Below are 15,477 nucleotides of genomic sequence, written 5' to 3' on the forward strand. Positions count from 1 at the left end.
GACATCCTCAGTGCTTGGGAGCCTCCTGTGAAGCGCTTCTGTGATCTTTCCTCCGGCATTTGTAGTGGTTTGAATCTGCCGCTTCCAGTTGTCAGTTTCAGCTGTCCGTTGCAGTGGTCGGTATATTGGGTCCAGGTTAATGTGCAATCAATAAGCACATCGACCTGGACCCAATATACCGACCACTGCAATGGACAGCTGGAACTGACGACCGGAAGCTGCAGATTCAAACCACTACAAATGCTGGAGGAAAGATCACAGAAACGCTTCACAGGAGGCTCCCAAGCACTGAGGATGTCACCTACACAGGGGACGAAACGTCTGCAACATAAATTCCCAGCTCGGTGAACAGAACCACAATAAAAAATTAACTATCACAGCAATAAAAAATCATACATACGTAAGGTTTCTGATTTAACTGAAATGAAATAAAAGATACAAAGTCTCATCATTATGCAGTGACAACACATACAACAGACTAAAGTATTAATACCCAAAACCTCAATGGTTGGCAGTAGTCACCCAGGTTTAATTGCATTGCCTTCAATGGGTAGTGATCAAGTCAATTCATTATCATTCATTGCCTCAGTCGACCTCGGTGTCATTGCTAGGTGACATCTGAAAGGTGCAAACATTACATGATTTACTTGTTACTTCAGTCTGTAAATAGATGACCAAGTTATTATGGTCCCTGGTTGAAAATCACCACTGAAGCATCTCATAGGCTCTCTTGTTTTGGCAAAAAAAATTACATTTAGAGATCACCTTGGATAGCCAATAGGCACTTTACAGGATCTTCATCAGATAGCATCTGATGTCAAGTGGCAAAATGGATATGAGGACAATTGACTAAAATGTGGGCACTCAGGCAGGTTTTAAGGACCTGGAGTGGGAGTATGGTGGTAGAGGTGGAAAGAGAGAGAGAGATAAAGATTGGGGGTGGGGGGTGGGAATAAAGAAATGTCATGAAGAAAAACACACTAGTTTTTGGATGGAATTCCAGATCCTCAAGACTGGATACTTGAAGGTTGATTTTTCACTGATGGAGCAATTAAAATCAATTCTCTGCAGGAGGTCAGAATTGCAGAAATGAGAAGAATAAAAATGCTAAAGCTTGTATGAAGAATTTTGATTAAGATTTGAATTCTGATGGTTTCAAGAAAAGCATAGGTAAATGCAAGATAAAGCATTGCAAGCAGCAGAACAAAAAGAGTCGACAGTAGGAAATACCAATAATAAGGCATACTTTTTTTCTGCTACATAATGGTGAGGCCAATGATGTTTATTGGTATTTGCATATAATTAATGCAGAAATTCAGATCTACAGCAGCTGTGTGGTTATATCCAAACTGCTGGAAGTCGCGCTACTTTGCAGTTAGCTTGCATCTTGTTATTGGTCACATTATTGATGCAGATATATGAGACTAAAAGGCCTCCTTCCTGTAAATAATATTTTCTTCTATAATTCTGTGATTGTTGTGAAATTTTTACATTTTTGCAACATGCAAACAAAATTTCAGAGTAATTACTAATATTGCAAGTAGGCCTCTATCATTGCTGTTTGTGTTCCTAATTACAACCACCCTGGCACCAAAACTTAACTATTACAATTTACTACTTCCAAAGGCCTGATGTTGATGCCTTCATACATAACAAAGCCATGGATGACAATGAAGGGATGGAAAATGCCCATCCATGCAGCTTTTGCTCGCAGCAGATGATTATATATCAGCAGTTAATGAGGAAAGAGACATTGAGAGATATGCTGCTGGCAGATCCTCAGGGTCAGTGATAGCAGAATCCTTAGGGTCAGGGAAGAAGGTTGCTCAGATTAGCCTCCAGCAGCACGTCTTCAAGAAGGCAGCAACAACTACCTCAATATGCCCTTTGGAAGATGCCAAGAAAGAGCACAGTTGGTAAGGAGGAGGAGGGTCAAAGAGGACTGAAATGATGCAAGATAGATTTCATAGGATAGGCAATACGGAAATGGAGAGAAGTGAAAGGAGATATGATTCCAGGAAAGAAGTGCTTAAAGATGGGAAAGAAAAGAGCATCAAATTGGTTAATAGAAGTGCAGAGCTTGGGTCTGAGCGATAGCCAAAATGTACATATCATACACATAACAAGGATTAGAATACACTATTAAAGGCAGCATAGAAGACAAAACAACATGAAATAGTTTGAATTCCAATTCAGAGGTTTGATGGTGGAATGTAGTTTATGTAGAGAGAATGGAATGCACTTGGATTGTTGACGGACGGCAGTATAGTTTTGGAGGCACATTTGGAGGAACGATCTGAAGGGTCGAGTACATTTCCAGAAAAATGATTTGCAAATGTGAGTTGAATTACTGTGATTAATCAATACCTAATATTGGAATTTTAGAATAGTAGTTACAGATGACAACATTGAGCTGTTCACACAATACTAAACAACAGAGGAAAATTCTTCAGCACACAATCGTTGATTGAGAAAGCAGATGAGTCCTTTCAATGATTGTAATGATCAGTGAGGCAGCTTGAGTTTCCACTCGTTTCAGAATCCCAAGTACCCATTTTTAAAATTTCTGTGTAGAAAGGGAGTGGCACGGTGGCTCAGTGGTTAGCACTGCTGCCTCACAGCACCAGGGACCCAGGTTTGATTCCGGCCTTGGGTGTCTGTCTGCATGGACATTCTCCCTATGTCTGTGTGGGTTTCCCCCGGGTGCTCCAATTTCCTCCAAAGATGTGCAGGTCAGGTGAATTGGCCATTCTAAATTGCCCATAGTGTTAGGGAAATGGGTCAGAGTGGGTTATTTTTCTGAGTGTCGGTGTGGACTTGCTGGGCCAAAGGGCTTGTTTCCACACTGTAGGGAATCTAAATTAACATAAGACAGCCTGTAACAACAGTGACATCTATATTGACCTACTGACAACTTCATACTGGGAGGGACAAAAGAATAGAAATTGAAAACAGCAAGTGCTGGAAATACACAGCATGTCTGTCAGTATTTAGGGGACAGAAACTGAGCTAATATTTCAAGTAAAAGCAAAGTCTACTTCACTATTAAAGGGGGGCTGTATACTCATGCAGGAGTTCTTCAGGATAGTATCCTAGATCCTACCATCTTTAGCTGCTTCAGCAATGAACTTACTTCCGTCTAAGGTCAGAAGTGGGGAAGTTTGCTGATGATTGCATAATGTTCGGCACCATTTGCAACTCCTCATACACTGAAGCGTTCCATGTTCAAATGCAACAAGATCTGGACAATACCCAGGCTTGGGCTGACAAGTGGCAAGTAACACTCGCACCACACAAATGCCAGGCTATGAACATCACTAATAAGCGACAATCTAATCATTGCCCTTTGACATTCAATAGTTACCATCATTGAATCCCCCAACAACATCCTGGCAGTCATTACTGACCAGAAACTCAACTGGATTCACCACATAAACATCGTGGCAACAAGAGCAGGTCAGAGGCTAGGAATATTGTGGCAAATAACCCTCATCTCTTGACGCCCCCCCCGCCCCCACCAAAGCCTGTTCACCATCTATAAGGCACAAATCAGGAGTGTCATGGAATACACCCTACTTGCCTGGATAAGTGCAGCTCCAACAATACTCAAGAAGCGTGACACTGTCATTCACTCTGGGCCCACACAGATGATCACAGTATCCCTTCCTTGCCCTTATGCACATTGCACATTGGCATAACATTCACAAGCATTCATTCCCTCCACCATCAACATGAGTAGCAGCAATGCGTACTATCTACAAGATGCACTGCAGAAATTCATCGACGATCCTCATATAGTACTTCCAAACCATAAGCACGTCCATCGAGAAGGGGAAGGGCAGCAGATACATGATAACACCATCACCTCCAGGTTTCCTTGCAAGTCACTCACTATCCTGACTTCGAAATATATCGCCGCTCTTTCAGTGTCGCCGGGTCAAAATAGTGGGATTCCCTTCCCTATGGTATTGTGGGTCAACCCACAGCAGGTGGGTTGCAGCGGTTCAAGAAGATAGCTCGCCACCACCTTCTCAAGGGCAACCCGGGACAATAAATGCCGGCCAGTGAGCGATGCCCACAGTCTATGAATGAATTTTTTAAAATGTCATGAAACAAAAAGCAAAGGGTGTGTTAGGGGATGCAATAAAGAAACAAAGCATTTTAATCAGAGCAGGTATCTGCTGTCTTCACCTTGCCACTTGCTCCAAAGGATTTCCATGTTGGACACTGGCCACCATCATTTCTGGAAATGCTCCCTGGACACCAAACATAAGCACCCACATCTTTGGATATTGATATCCAATATCTGCTAGACTCCAAGAAATCTTGTGGGACACCTCTGTTATATTTACAGAACTGTTCTACATATGCAGCTCATGGGCTGGACCAGGCTGCACCTCTGGACTCTTCGCTTGCTTCATAAAGCTCATTCACACTGAGCCCACACAGATGATCTCACAGCATCCCTTCCTTGCCCTTTTGCACATTGCTGCTTCAGCCAGATAAAACAGGTTCATATTAATTCTGGGTGAAAGTGAGGACTGCAGATGCTAGAGATTAGAGTCGAGAGTATGGTGCTGGAAAAGCACAGTAGGACAGGCAACATCCAAGGAGCAGAAAAACCTAAGTTTCAGGCAATTTTTCTGCTCCTCGGATGCTGCCTGACCTTCATATTAATTCTGACCTGTCTTGATATTTCGTGGAGATACAAAGTTCTCAGTCAAGTCAAGTGAGATAGTCTTTGGTCAGGGGTTCCAGAACAAAAGTCAAAAGAAGCCTTCAATACCAGCGTCTTGAACATGGTCAATCATCCACCTTTGGTGGTCAGTCTAGATTTTCAACATTTTCACATGAAGGGAAAGGAGCCAAACATCAGACAGCTCACCATCCGTCTTATCTCTTTCTGCTCTATTGTGGTTTTTTTTTCTTCCTGGTGGAGTACAAGAGACAGGCATTAAGTGAGATGAATGTGAATAGCTCTGCAGTCACTGTTGGTGCAGCAGTGCTGAGTGAATAAATACCACAGAGGGCATGTAAGGTTAGTGGTATAGGAAGTTGGAGAGTGTGGGAGAGCCAGCAGGAAGATGATGCAGAACGGTAGAGCATGGGCTTTGGTAGGAAGTGGTTACAGTAGCAAAGACAGAATGAGTGTTAGTGTCAGAGAGAAGATGATTATTGACCTACTTCTTATATTCCCCAGATGTCTGAGATTACACTGATATGGGTGGCAACTTCAGGCTGGTGTGCTCTGGTGTCACAGCCTCCACTCCTGGCCCTTAGGGAACAGCACATCTCACAACTGCATCACCCCACCCAGCAGCACTTCTACGTCCCTGCTCATTTAGCTCTGGTGCCAATTTCCCACAGGTTACTGAATGTTGGTAACCAGGCAGGACAGCTGTGGACTAATGGTGCTTGTCTGGGTGTAAAAAGGGCTTTTGAAGTTACTCTGGGTGCAAAGTATCCTTTTGTGATTATCTATCTAGTGGTGAGTTGTTTCAGGAATGACACATGACAAGATGGGGCTGGAATCAGATGGAGATGTACAGCATGGAAGCAGAGCCTTGGTTCAACTCGATCCTGCCAATCAGATATCCGAACCAAATCTAGTCACATTTGCCAGCACTTGACCTATAAACCTTTAAATCCTTCCCATTCGTATACACTTACAGATGCATTCTGAATGTTGTAATTGTACCAGCCTCCACCACCTCCTCTGCCAGCTTATTCCATACATGCACCATCTTTTGCATGAAAACATTGCCCTTTAGGTCACTTTTAAATCTTTACCTTCTCACCCTAAACCTATATCCTCTAGTTGTGGACTCCTCCACCCCAGGTAAAACATCTTCGCTATTTACCCTATCCATGTACATCATGATGTTATAAACTCTATATGGTCACTGCTCAGTCTCTGTCACTCCAGGGAAAACAGCTCCAGCCTATTCAGCTTCTCCATACAGCTTAAATCCTCCAACCCTGGCAATATCCCTGTAATTTTTTTCTGAACCCTATCAAGTTTCACAATATCCTTCCAATAGGAGGGAGACCAGGATTGCGCACAATATTCCAAAAGTGGCCGAATCAATTTCCTGTACAGCCGCAACATGACCTCCCAATTCTTATACTCAATGCTCTGACCAATAAAGGAAAGCATACCAAATGCCTTCTTCACTATCCTATCTACCTCCCACTCCACTTTCAAGGAACTATGAACCTGCACTCCAAGGTTTCTTTGTTCAGCAACACTCCCTAGGATCTTACCATTAAATGTATAAGTTCTGCTCTGATTTGCCTTTCCAAAATGCAGCACCTCACATTCATTTAAATTAAAGTCCATCTGCCACTCCTCAGCCCATTGGCCCATCTGTTCCAGATCCCATTGTACTTTGAGGTAACCTTCTTCACTGTCCACTACACCTTCAATTTTGGTGTCATCTGCAAACTTACTAACTATACCTCCTATGTTCACATCCAAATCATTTATATAAATGACAAAAAACAGTGGACCCAGCATCAATCCTTGTAACACTTCACTGGTCACTGGGAAAAGCAGCTTTGCACCACCACCTGAAGAAGGGCCTGTGCCCGAAACGTCGAATCTTCTGTTCCCTAGATGCTGCCTGACCTGCTGTGCTGTTCCAGCAATAAAGTTTCAGCTTTGATCTCCAGCATCTGCAGACCTCACTTTCTCCTTGCACCACCACCACCCTGTATCTTCTATCTTTGAACCAGTTCTGTATCCAAATAGTTAGTTCACCCTGTCTTCCATGAGACCTAATATTGCTAACCAGTCTACCATGAGGAAACTTTTCACATGTTCCAAAGTATTCCCCTACTAACATTTAAGTCATTTGCTCTGCCTTATTTTTCATCAGAAGGTCAAATTTTGCTCCTTCTCTAGTGGGATTATTTACATATTGATAAAGAAAATTTTCTTGAATACATTTAACAAATTCTTCACCATCTAAACTTTTAACACTATAGCAGTCCCAGTCAATAATTGGAAAATTAAAATCCCCTACTATTACAACCTTGTTATTCTTACATATATTTGAGATATCCCCCTACGTGATTGTTTCTCAATTTCCCTCTGTCTTTTGGGGGGACCTATTGTACAATTCCATCAAGGTGATTAGCCCTTTCTTATTTCTAATTTCAACCCATATATTTTCATGAAATCATCCCTCAGAAATATCTTATCTCATTACAGTAGTAATGCTTTCCTTAATCAAAAATATCACTCCCCCTTCTCGCTTGTCTCTTTTTCTATCCTTCCTGTAACATCCTCAACCTGGAACATTGAGCTGCCATGCTTATTCTTCTCTCAGCCAAGTTTCTGGAATAGGTACAATGTTCAAATCTCATGGTTCCAGACATGCCCTTTGTTCTTTGGCCTGACCTGCAAGACCTCTTGCATTGAACTAAGAGCATTTTAATTCTTCAGTTACTTTGTTCTCTGATTTGTTCTTGTCTGTCTTTTCTCATAAGCTTGTTCTTTTCTGATTCAGAACCATTGTCATCTATCTTTATATTTTCATTCTTTAGAAGCCTCAACCCTCAACCCGCAAAAGATTTACAGGCTCCCGAAATTGAACAAGCAAACCTACATTCTAAAATGTGTCATTTACACCTGACCTTCAGAGGGAGGCATGAACAATAAATTAGGAGGAACAGCAATCATTAACAATAACTAAATGGCCAGTCATAGCTGTTACATTCAAAATTCTGACAGCAACCATGTAATAAAAGAAAAAAAGAACACACATTTCTATTTATTCAGACTCCTATGAGGTCCATTGGAGCATTTCTGTGCCAAAAGTAATACGACAAGATTACCAGGGGAATACTGCAAATTAAGAAATTTAGTTCCAGGATTTGCTCAATCTCTATTACATTTGGCATTACCAATTTAATAAATTAATTCTTGCAGATATATAACTCAACCCACACTTGAAGGCTTTTTCCCAATGGAATATTCGTAATACCTAATTATCCTGCCTGTATTATTCAAGTGTAGTCAGATATTACCACTTCTACTCTACTTTGGTTCTCTGGATCCTTTCTGAAAAAGAGAAGCAGAGTATAAAGTCTTATATGAATTTATCTTGCGCGACAGTACATAGCAGGAAAACCCAAATCAGCAGCCTGCTTTGCTCTCTACCTAATTTTTATTCATTGAATTCTGGTATCCATTTTATGCTAAATATTTATATTATGCAAGAGAAATTTATATCTCAAATACATTTTGAAACTCACAATACTACTGTATTACAACTTATAATATATATTCTGCCATCAACTGCCAAATGGTAGTGATTCTTCCTTTGCTTTCCATTTCCTTCTGAGAATGTGCCTCATGTTGCTTCAGCAATATTGTAGAATTTTACATCTCTCCATGCTTTGTCACCTTCTTGCTCAGGAGGTTGGTGCTATAGTGTGTTGCCTCATGTTGCTCCAACACAGTTTATAACTGTAAACTTGATATTCAGATTTGGTCTGACAGTAAGCTAACTATACAGAATACCAGGCATTTTTATTCAATCTTCTGTTGTTACAGTCACATTTTTTGACATTAAACAGTTGGTCACCTCTTAAGGTAAGCCATTGATCTTAGACATCTGGCAACTTCTTCCTTTTGTTTCACTTTATGTTTCAGCATTTAGAGAGATCAGAGTCATGTATTTCGTACTTAATCTGCATATGTGAACATTTCAGTATACATTTCAAGCACCACACAACTTCTTGACTTAATGAGTTTGTGAATAAAGGCACAGAAATAAAGAAGTTCCATTCTGGACACCTGTTTGTTATCACATGTGCCAAAACCAATCTGACTGTATCAGCCAATTACACATATACTGGCCCTCATAATCATAGAACTAAAGGCATCTTACAGAGAAACAGCTGTCTGAAGCAATTCTGTGTTGGATTTACTCCAATTATCTAAAATCATATTTACGAGGATACCTCATTGTTTGTCACAGTCTTTTTCTTATAGACAAGGTTCGATTGTCTCCCCTCACATTCATCTCTCCATCACATGCATTTGTGTGAAATATTTTTCTTGTTATCTCGTTTCTCTGGGTTTCTGACTCCTCTGCTACCCTACCTCCCACCCAAGAAAGTTTCACTTAATTAAGCAAAACTGCAGCAACTAATCTGTTTTCTTATTCATAAACTATACAACACATTGTCATAGTGACTGCTGGCAGCTTTCTGCACCCAAAATAGCAATCTCTTCATTAGGAAACTGTAAGCACTCCACCAGAGGAACTGTCAGAAGGAGACAACTTAACATAATGCTAGCTTGCTGTTTTAAACAGAATGGTTGGAACAAACTGTGTAGCATGTGAAAAAATCATTTACTAAAACAACAAGTATTGAATCAAGATAAATATTTGCCTCAATATCAATTAACCTGATTGGACCTCATATTATTCAGAGCTTTACTCTTCTGTCAGTGACCTTTCTGATAATGCAAGAAATAATAGTGATGTTTCTATTGAATAGATCTGAGATAGCTGCTCCAAGATTTAAGTGTTGCAACTTTTGAGGGGATTTGAAGGAAACATTTAGTCCTCAAGTTATTTTAAACTATTATGGCATTTTAAAGGACTGACAAAAGCATCTGTATGACAGCTGTAGTGAATCAGATAACTTACTTTTCTCAGTTGAAGCAGTCAAACCGAATATCAAAGTACTGCAGAGAAGCAAGTGAAATAAATCATGCAAGGAAGGGCTCTTCTCTGAAGGCCATACAATGTTGGAAATTGAATAGAGATGTTTTAACCCAGCCCAGATGCAATTTTCTCTCCTTGAATTTCTGAAGTTATTACTCCTGGCTGACAGAGCAGGGTTAGGACATTTCTTGGCTCCACAAACTCTGACCCAGAGAAGGGTGGCCAGGGAGGTGAATTTTCAATCTGGTACTCCCTGATAGTTAGGCCATGCAGTACTGGAATGATTGTAAGGACTCTCAGGTGTATCACCACCATATTGAAGTTATTTGAAAAATTACTTAAATAAAAATAAATCCATTCACACATGTTCCCCAAATTTAATCTATGTTAATTTATAATATTTCCTGGCCCTGTATATCCACCATAACCTTTCATACCATCCATGAAACCCTTTGTCTCTCTGACCACTCATCGTTCTCATTTCCCAAAGTCAACACATATGTCTAACTCATCCCCATGGCCGTTTATAGCTTCAATGTCAACTTAATGCCAACTCACGCTCCAACCATCACCTTTTGTCAACTTAACCAGTATCGATTATCCATAAATCTCAGGAGCAATGCTGAATAAAGTTGTGTCTATTGATGATGATGCTTTATAATCAAACTCTCCTTTGACTCAAAAGAACATTCAATATGTTAAAATCACTTCAACGGTTTTTAATGCAAGCATACATTTCACTTATGGACTTCATCCATTCCTGTAGTAGTGAAACATTTCTGTTTTATACCTTCTTCGATCTGTCAATCAAGTTGTTCACTTCAGAAGCACACCAGTGTAATCATGTTAAACTGTATAATCAGTAATGTAGCACAAATCCAATAATTATAGTCCTTAAGCTTTTGGTAGATGAAAGAGCGAGCACTGCACTTTTTAAAAATGCTACACTTTTTCAAAGATTTATCATGTAGTAGAAGTAAATTCCTTGACTCAAACAACAGAAATTGTTGCTGATACTCAGCAGGTCTGGTATTATACATGGAGAGAAAGCAGAGTTAATGTTTCAAGTCCTCAAGAAGGGTCACTTGGATTCCTCAGGAAACCTGAAATCAAATCATGCACAGTAGATGAGATAAAACTTCCCCAAGGAGATCACCACATAAGTACATGAACAGAACTGTGGGATCAGACAAGTAAAAATTCATCAAAACATCAATTCTGCTTTCTCTCTGCAGATGCTACCAGATGTGCTGATTTCTCCATCACAGGGGGAGGCACATGCCGGGGGATAGTCCAGAACTTTTATTGGAGAAGCTGGACACAGTGATAGGACCTGTTAATGATTTATGGAAATAGATATCCCAGGTCCTTCTATCTCTACTGTTTTTTCAGAAAGCAGGAACATGGTCTTTCTTGGTTCTAAATAATTACAGGTCATGGGACGGACACCTGGATGTACTCAGGGATGTCCTCACAAGAACAGGGTACGGTTCCCAACTCATCGACCACCAGTTCCGACGTGCCACAGCAAGGAACCGTAATGACCTCCTCAGGAGACAGACACGTGCTGCAACCAATAGGGTACCCTTCGTTGTTCAGTATTTCCCAGGAGCAGAAAAACTACACCACACTCTTCGTGACCTGCGACACATTATCAATGAGGATGAGCACCTCATCAAGACCTTCCCCACACCTCCACTACTTGCCTTTAAACAACCGCCAAACCTCAAACAGATCATTGTTTGTAGCAAGCTGCCCGGGTCTCGGGACAACTCCATACAACCCTGTCATAGTAAGTACTGCAAGACGTGTCAGAGTGTGGACATAGTTACCACCATTACGCGTGGGGACACCTCCCACCTTGTACATGGCAGGTACTCATGTGACTCAGCCAACGTTATCTCTCTTATACGTTGCATGCCCTGAGGTATGGTACATTGGGGAAACCGAGCAAAGGCTACAACAACGGATGAATGGGCACCGCACAACAATCAACAGACAGGAGTGTTCCCTCCCAGTTGGGGAACACTTCAGTGGTCCAGGACATTCGACCTCGGATCTTCGGGTGATCATCCTCCAAGGTGGACTTTGGACAGGCAGCAGCGAAAAGTGGCCGAGCAGAGGCTGATAGCTAAGTTCAGTACACATAGGGAGGGCCTCAACCGGGACCTTGGGTTCATGTCACATTACAGGTGACCACCATTGCACTATACACACACACAGACACCCCTACACACACACACACACACTCTCATATACACACACAGGACTCCTATACACACATACACACGGACACACATATACTCAGACACACATACACACCCACATATACTCTTACAGATACACACACTCCCACACTCCCACATGCACCCACTCACAGACTTAAGACACTCTACACTCACTACACAAATCCACTTTCTCACACTCACAATCCCCAACCCAGACAGACAGACAGACACAGACAGACAAAGACTGTTTTGTGGGGTAAATTTGTACTTGCAGGGTTACATTGTACTTTGCTCAAAAACTGCATGCATTCATGTAAAACTCCGTTATCTCACTTTTTAGATTAGAATCAATCTAAACATCATGGCATAGACAGAGAACACAGGGGCTAACACCTTCAACATATTGTCTAGCTATCACCATTGTTAACAGCTAACCTGAGAATGCAACTTTTTAAAAAAAGGTTTTGCGATTTACACATGAAAGAAGTGAAACTATCATGGTATTCTAACAGATGAAAGGCTTAACAGACAATCAATTTTTCAATGTATAATTTCAGTTACATCACACTGTAAATTTTTGCTAGAAATTCTGTGTGTTAGGATTGAGCCCTCCACTATCACCTGATGAAGGAGCGACACTCCGAAAGCTAGTGTGCTTCCAATTAAACCTGTTGGACTATAATCTGGTGTTGTGTGATTTTTAACTTTGCACACCCCAGTCCAACACCGGCATCTCCAAACCAGTTCACGGTATTAAACTCAAACTTTATTTAACTCTTCATGGGAAGGCATCTGAGCTTCTCATCATTACAAAAAAGCCCAAAACCAAAAGTTCCAGCCAAAAAAAAATGTTACTTGCTATTTTTGCAGATTGGAGGGAGGTGAAGGCGGAGGAAATAGGGTGAGGTTTCAAGATGTGCATCACTGATTCAGAAACGCAGCTATCCATCTAAAACTAGGGTTGTCTCTAGGCATGTCCAGTGTTAGTTATCCATGGTGAGAAACACTAACCTATGCAAAGTGTCCCCGGTAGTTGTGGCTCTGAAATGTATTAAACTACTTGAATAGGTAGTGCACTTTTCTGAAGGTGATTATTGGGATTGATAAAAGCAGGCATGAATCTGTATAAAAGGTCATGGTAATGTCACTGAATGGTTAGACTGATAAGCCCTCAGTAATAGAGCTTGGGCACAGTCGTCAGTGATGGCCATGGTGTGAAAAGAGAGACATATGTTGATATGGAGGCAATGAGGTGTCATGAAAAGTAGGAAGAAGGACAAAGCTTGACATGGAATGTATGAGAGGTCATGGTGATTGATATAGGTGCATAGAACATAGAACAGAACAGCACAGGAACAGGTCCTTCAGTCCACCATATCTGTGACAAACATAATGCCATTCTAAATTGATCCCATTTGGTTGCACAAGGTCCATACCCCTCTATTCCTTACCTATTCATACATCTGTCTAAATGCCTTTTAAACTTTGCAGACATAATTTGCTTCTGCCACCTCTCCTGGCAGCACATTTCAGGCTCCTTCCACTTCTGTATAAAATACTTTTCTCACACATCTCCTGTAAACTTATTGCCTCGCACCTTAAACCGGTGTTCCCCAGCATTTGAGATTCCCACCCTCAGAGAAAGTCTCCACCTACTGACCCTATTCATTCCTCTCATAATTTTATATTCAGGTCATTCTACTATAACATGCATTTCATCAATGCGAACTTGTTATAACGCCACTGACAAATTGGGGATATTGTTTCTAAAGCGCAACCTTTTAAACGTGTGTTGGCTATAACACAATTACATCACCAACACTTTAAGCACTGTTTCTAAGTTGCGATTTTTCTATAACACGGGGTTGTACACAAACTCAACCATCATGTTATAGAGAAATTGACTGTACTTCTATTGGACCACTCCTCAGCTCCAATGAAAATAGTCTAATCTTATCCAACCAAGGGTTGGTTGGCATAGAGGCTATAAATGACCATGAGGATAGACAAACAGCATAGTTCGACATGCAGTATTTGAGCAGCCATAATAAAAAAGTAGAAAGTGAGGACTGCAGATGCTGGAGACCAGAGTCAAAAAGTGTGGCACTGGAAAAGCACAGCATGCCAGTCAGCATCCGAGGAGCAGGGGAGTTGAAGTTTTGAGCATAAGCCCTTCATCAGGAATGTGGGGCAGTGGTGGGGGAGGGGGTTAGGGCAAGGGGGCTGAGAGATAAATAGGAGGGGGGTGGTGCTGGTGGGAAGGTAGCTTGGAAGGCAATAGGTAGATAAAGATGGGACGATGGTGATACGTCAGAGTGGAAGGTGGAACAAATCGATGGGAAGGAAGATGGACAGGTAGGACAGTTCAAGAGAGTGGTGTCAAGTTGAAGGATTGGATTTGGGATAAGGTGGGAGAAGGGGAGGTGAGGAATCTGGTGAAATCAACATTGATGCAATGTGGTTGGAAGGTCCTGAGGCAGAAGATGAGGCATTCTTCCTCGAGACGTCCAGGTGGCTTGGATTTGGCAGTGGAGGACACCCAGGACTTGCATGTCCTTGGTGGAGTGGGAGGGGAGCTGAAGTGGCCAGCCACAGGGCAGTGGGGTTGGTTGGTGCGTCTGTCCCAGAGATGTTCCCTGAACCATTCCACAAGCTGGCATCTATTCTTCCCATTGTAGAGGAGACCACATCGAGAGCAATGGACACAATAGATGAGGTATTTGGATGTGCAGGAAAATCTCTGCAGGATGTGGATCATGCTTTGGGAGCTTGGATGAGATGAAGGGGGAGGCGTTGGCGCAGATTTACTACTTTTGAGGTGGCAATGGAAGGTTCCGGGAATGAAGGGTGGGTTGATGGGGGGCGTGGACATAACGAGGGAGTCGCGAAAGGAATGGTCTCTGCAGAATGCTGATAGGGGTGGGGAGGGAAAAACATCTCTAGTTGTGGGGTCTGACTGTAGGTGACAGAAATGGTGGAGGATGATGCGTTGTGTCCGGAGATCGGTGGGGTGGAAGGTGAGGACCAGGGAGGACTAGAGATGTTCCATCCTTGTTGTGGTTGGAGGGGTGGGGTTCAAGGGTGGAGGTGTGGGAAGTGGAGAAAATGCATTGGAGGGCATTGTTGACCACATGGAGGGGAAATTGCAGTGCTTGAAGGAGAAGGCCATTTAGGATGTTCTGGAGTGCAATTGCTCCTCCTGTGAACAGATATGGCAGAGACAGAGGAATTTATGGAGGGGGGAGGTGGGGGGATGATGGGAGGAGGTATAGGCTAGATAGCTATGGGAGTTGGTGGGTTTGGAGTAGATGTCTGTGTTGACTCGGTCACCAGAAATGGAGATCTAGGGGTCCAGAGAGGGAGGTGTCTGAGATGATCCAGGTGAACTTGAGGGCAGGATAGAAGGTGCATGTGAAGTTGATAAACTCTTCAACCTCCTCGTGGGAGCACAAGGTGGCGCCGATACCGTCTTCAATGTAGCAGAGGAAAATGTGGGGAATGGTGCCGTTGTAACTATGGAACACGGACTGTCCCATCATAGAATAGAGGTGGGTAGAGGGCATATG

General features: G+C 42.1%; 1 protein-coding gene and 1 pseudogene across 23 annotated transcripts in view; one reads left to right on the plus strand and one right to left on the minus strand.

The window, feature by feature from the left end:
- Positions 1-11,609, plus strand: part of LOC148151896 (uncharacterized) — a 214,058-nt pseudogene extending 202,449 nt beyond the window's left edge.
- Positions 1-15,477, minus strand: part of LOC122562121 (receptor-type tyrosine-protein phosphatase delta) — a 2,484,958-nt gene that overhangs the window by 1,336,503 nt on the left and 1,132,978 nt on the right. The window lies entirely within an intron of this gene.

The sequence above is a fragment of the Chiloscyllium plagiosum genome, unplaced genomic scaffold, assembly GCF_037043375.1.
Source record: "Chiloscyllium plagiosum isolate Xiang-an unplaced genomic scaffold, Cpla_swu_hap1 HiC_scaffold_2, whole genome shotgun sequence".
Lineage (NCBI taxonomy): Eukaryota > Metazoa > Chordata > Chondrichthyes > Orectolobiformes > Hemiscylliidae > Chiloscyllium > Chiloscyllium plagiosum.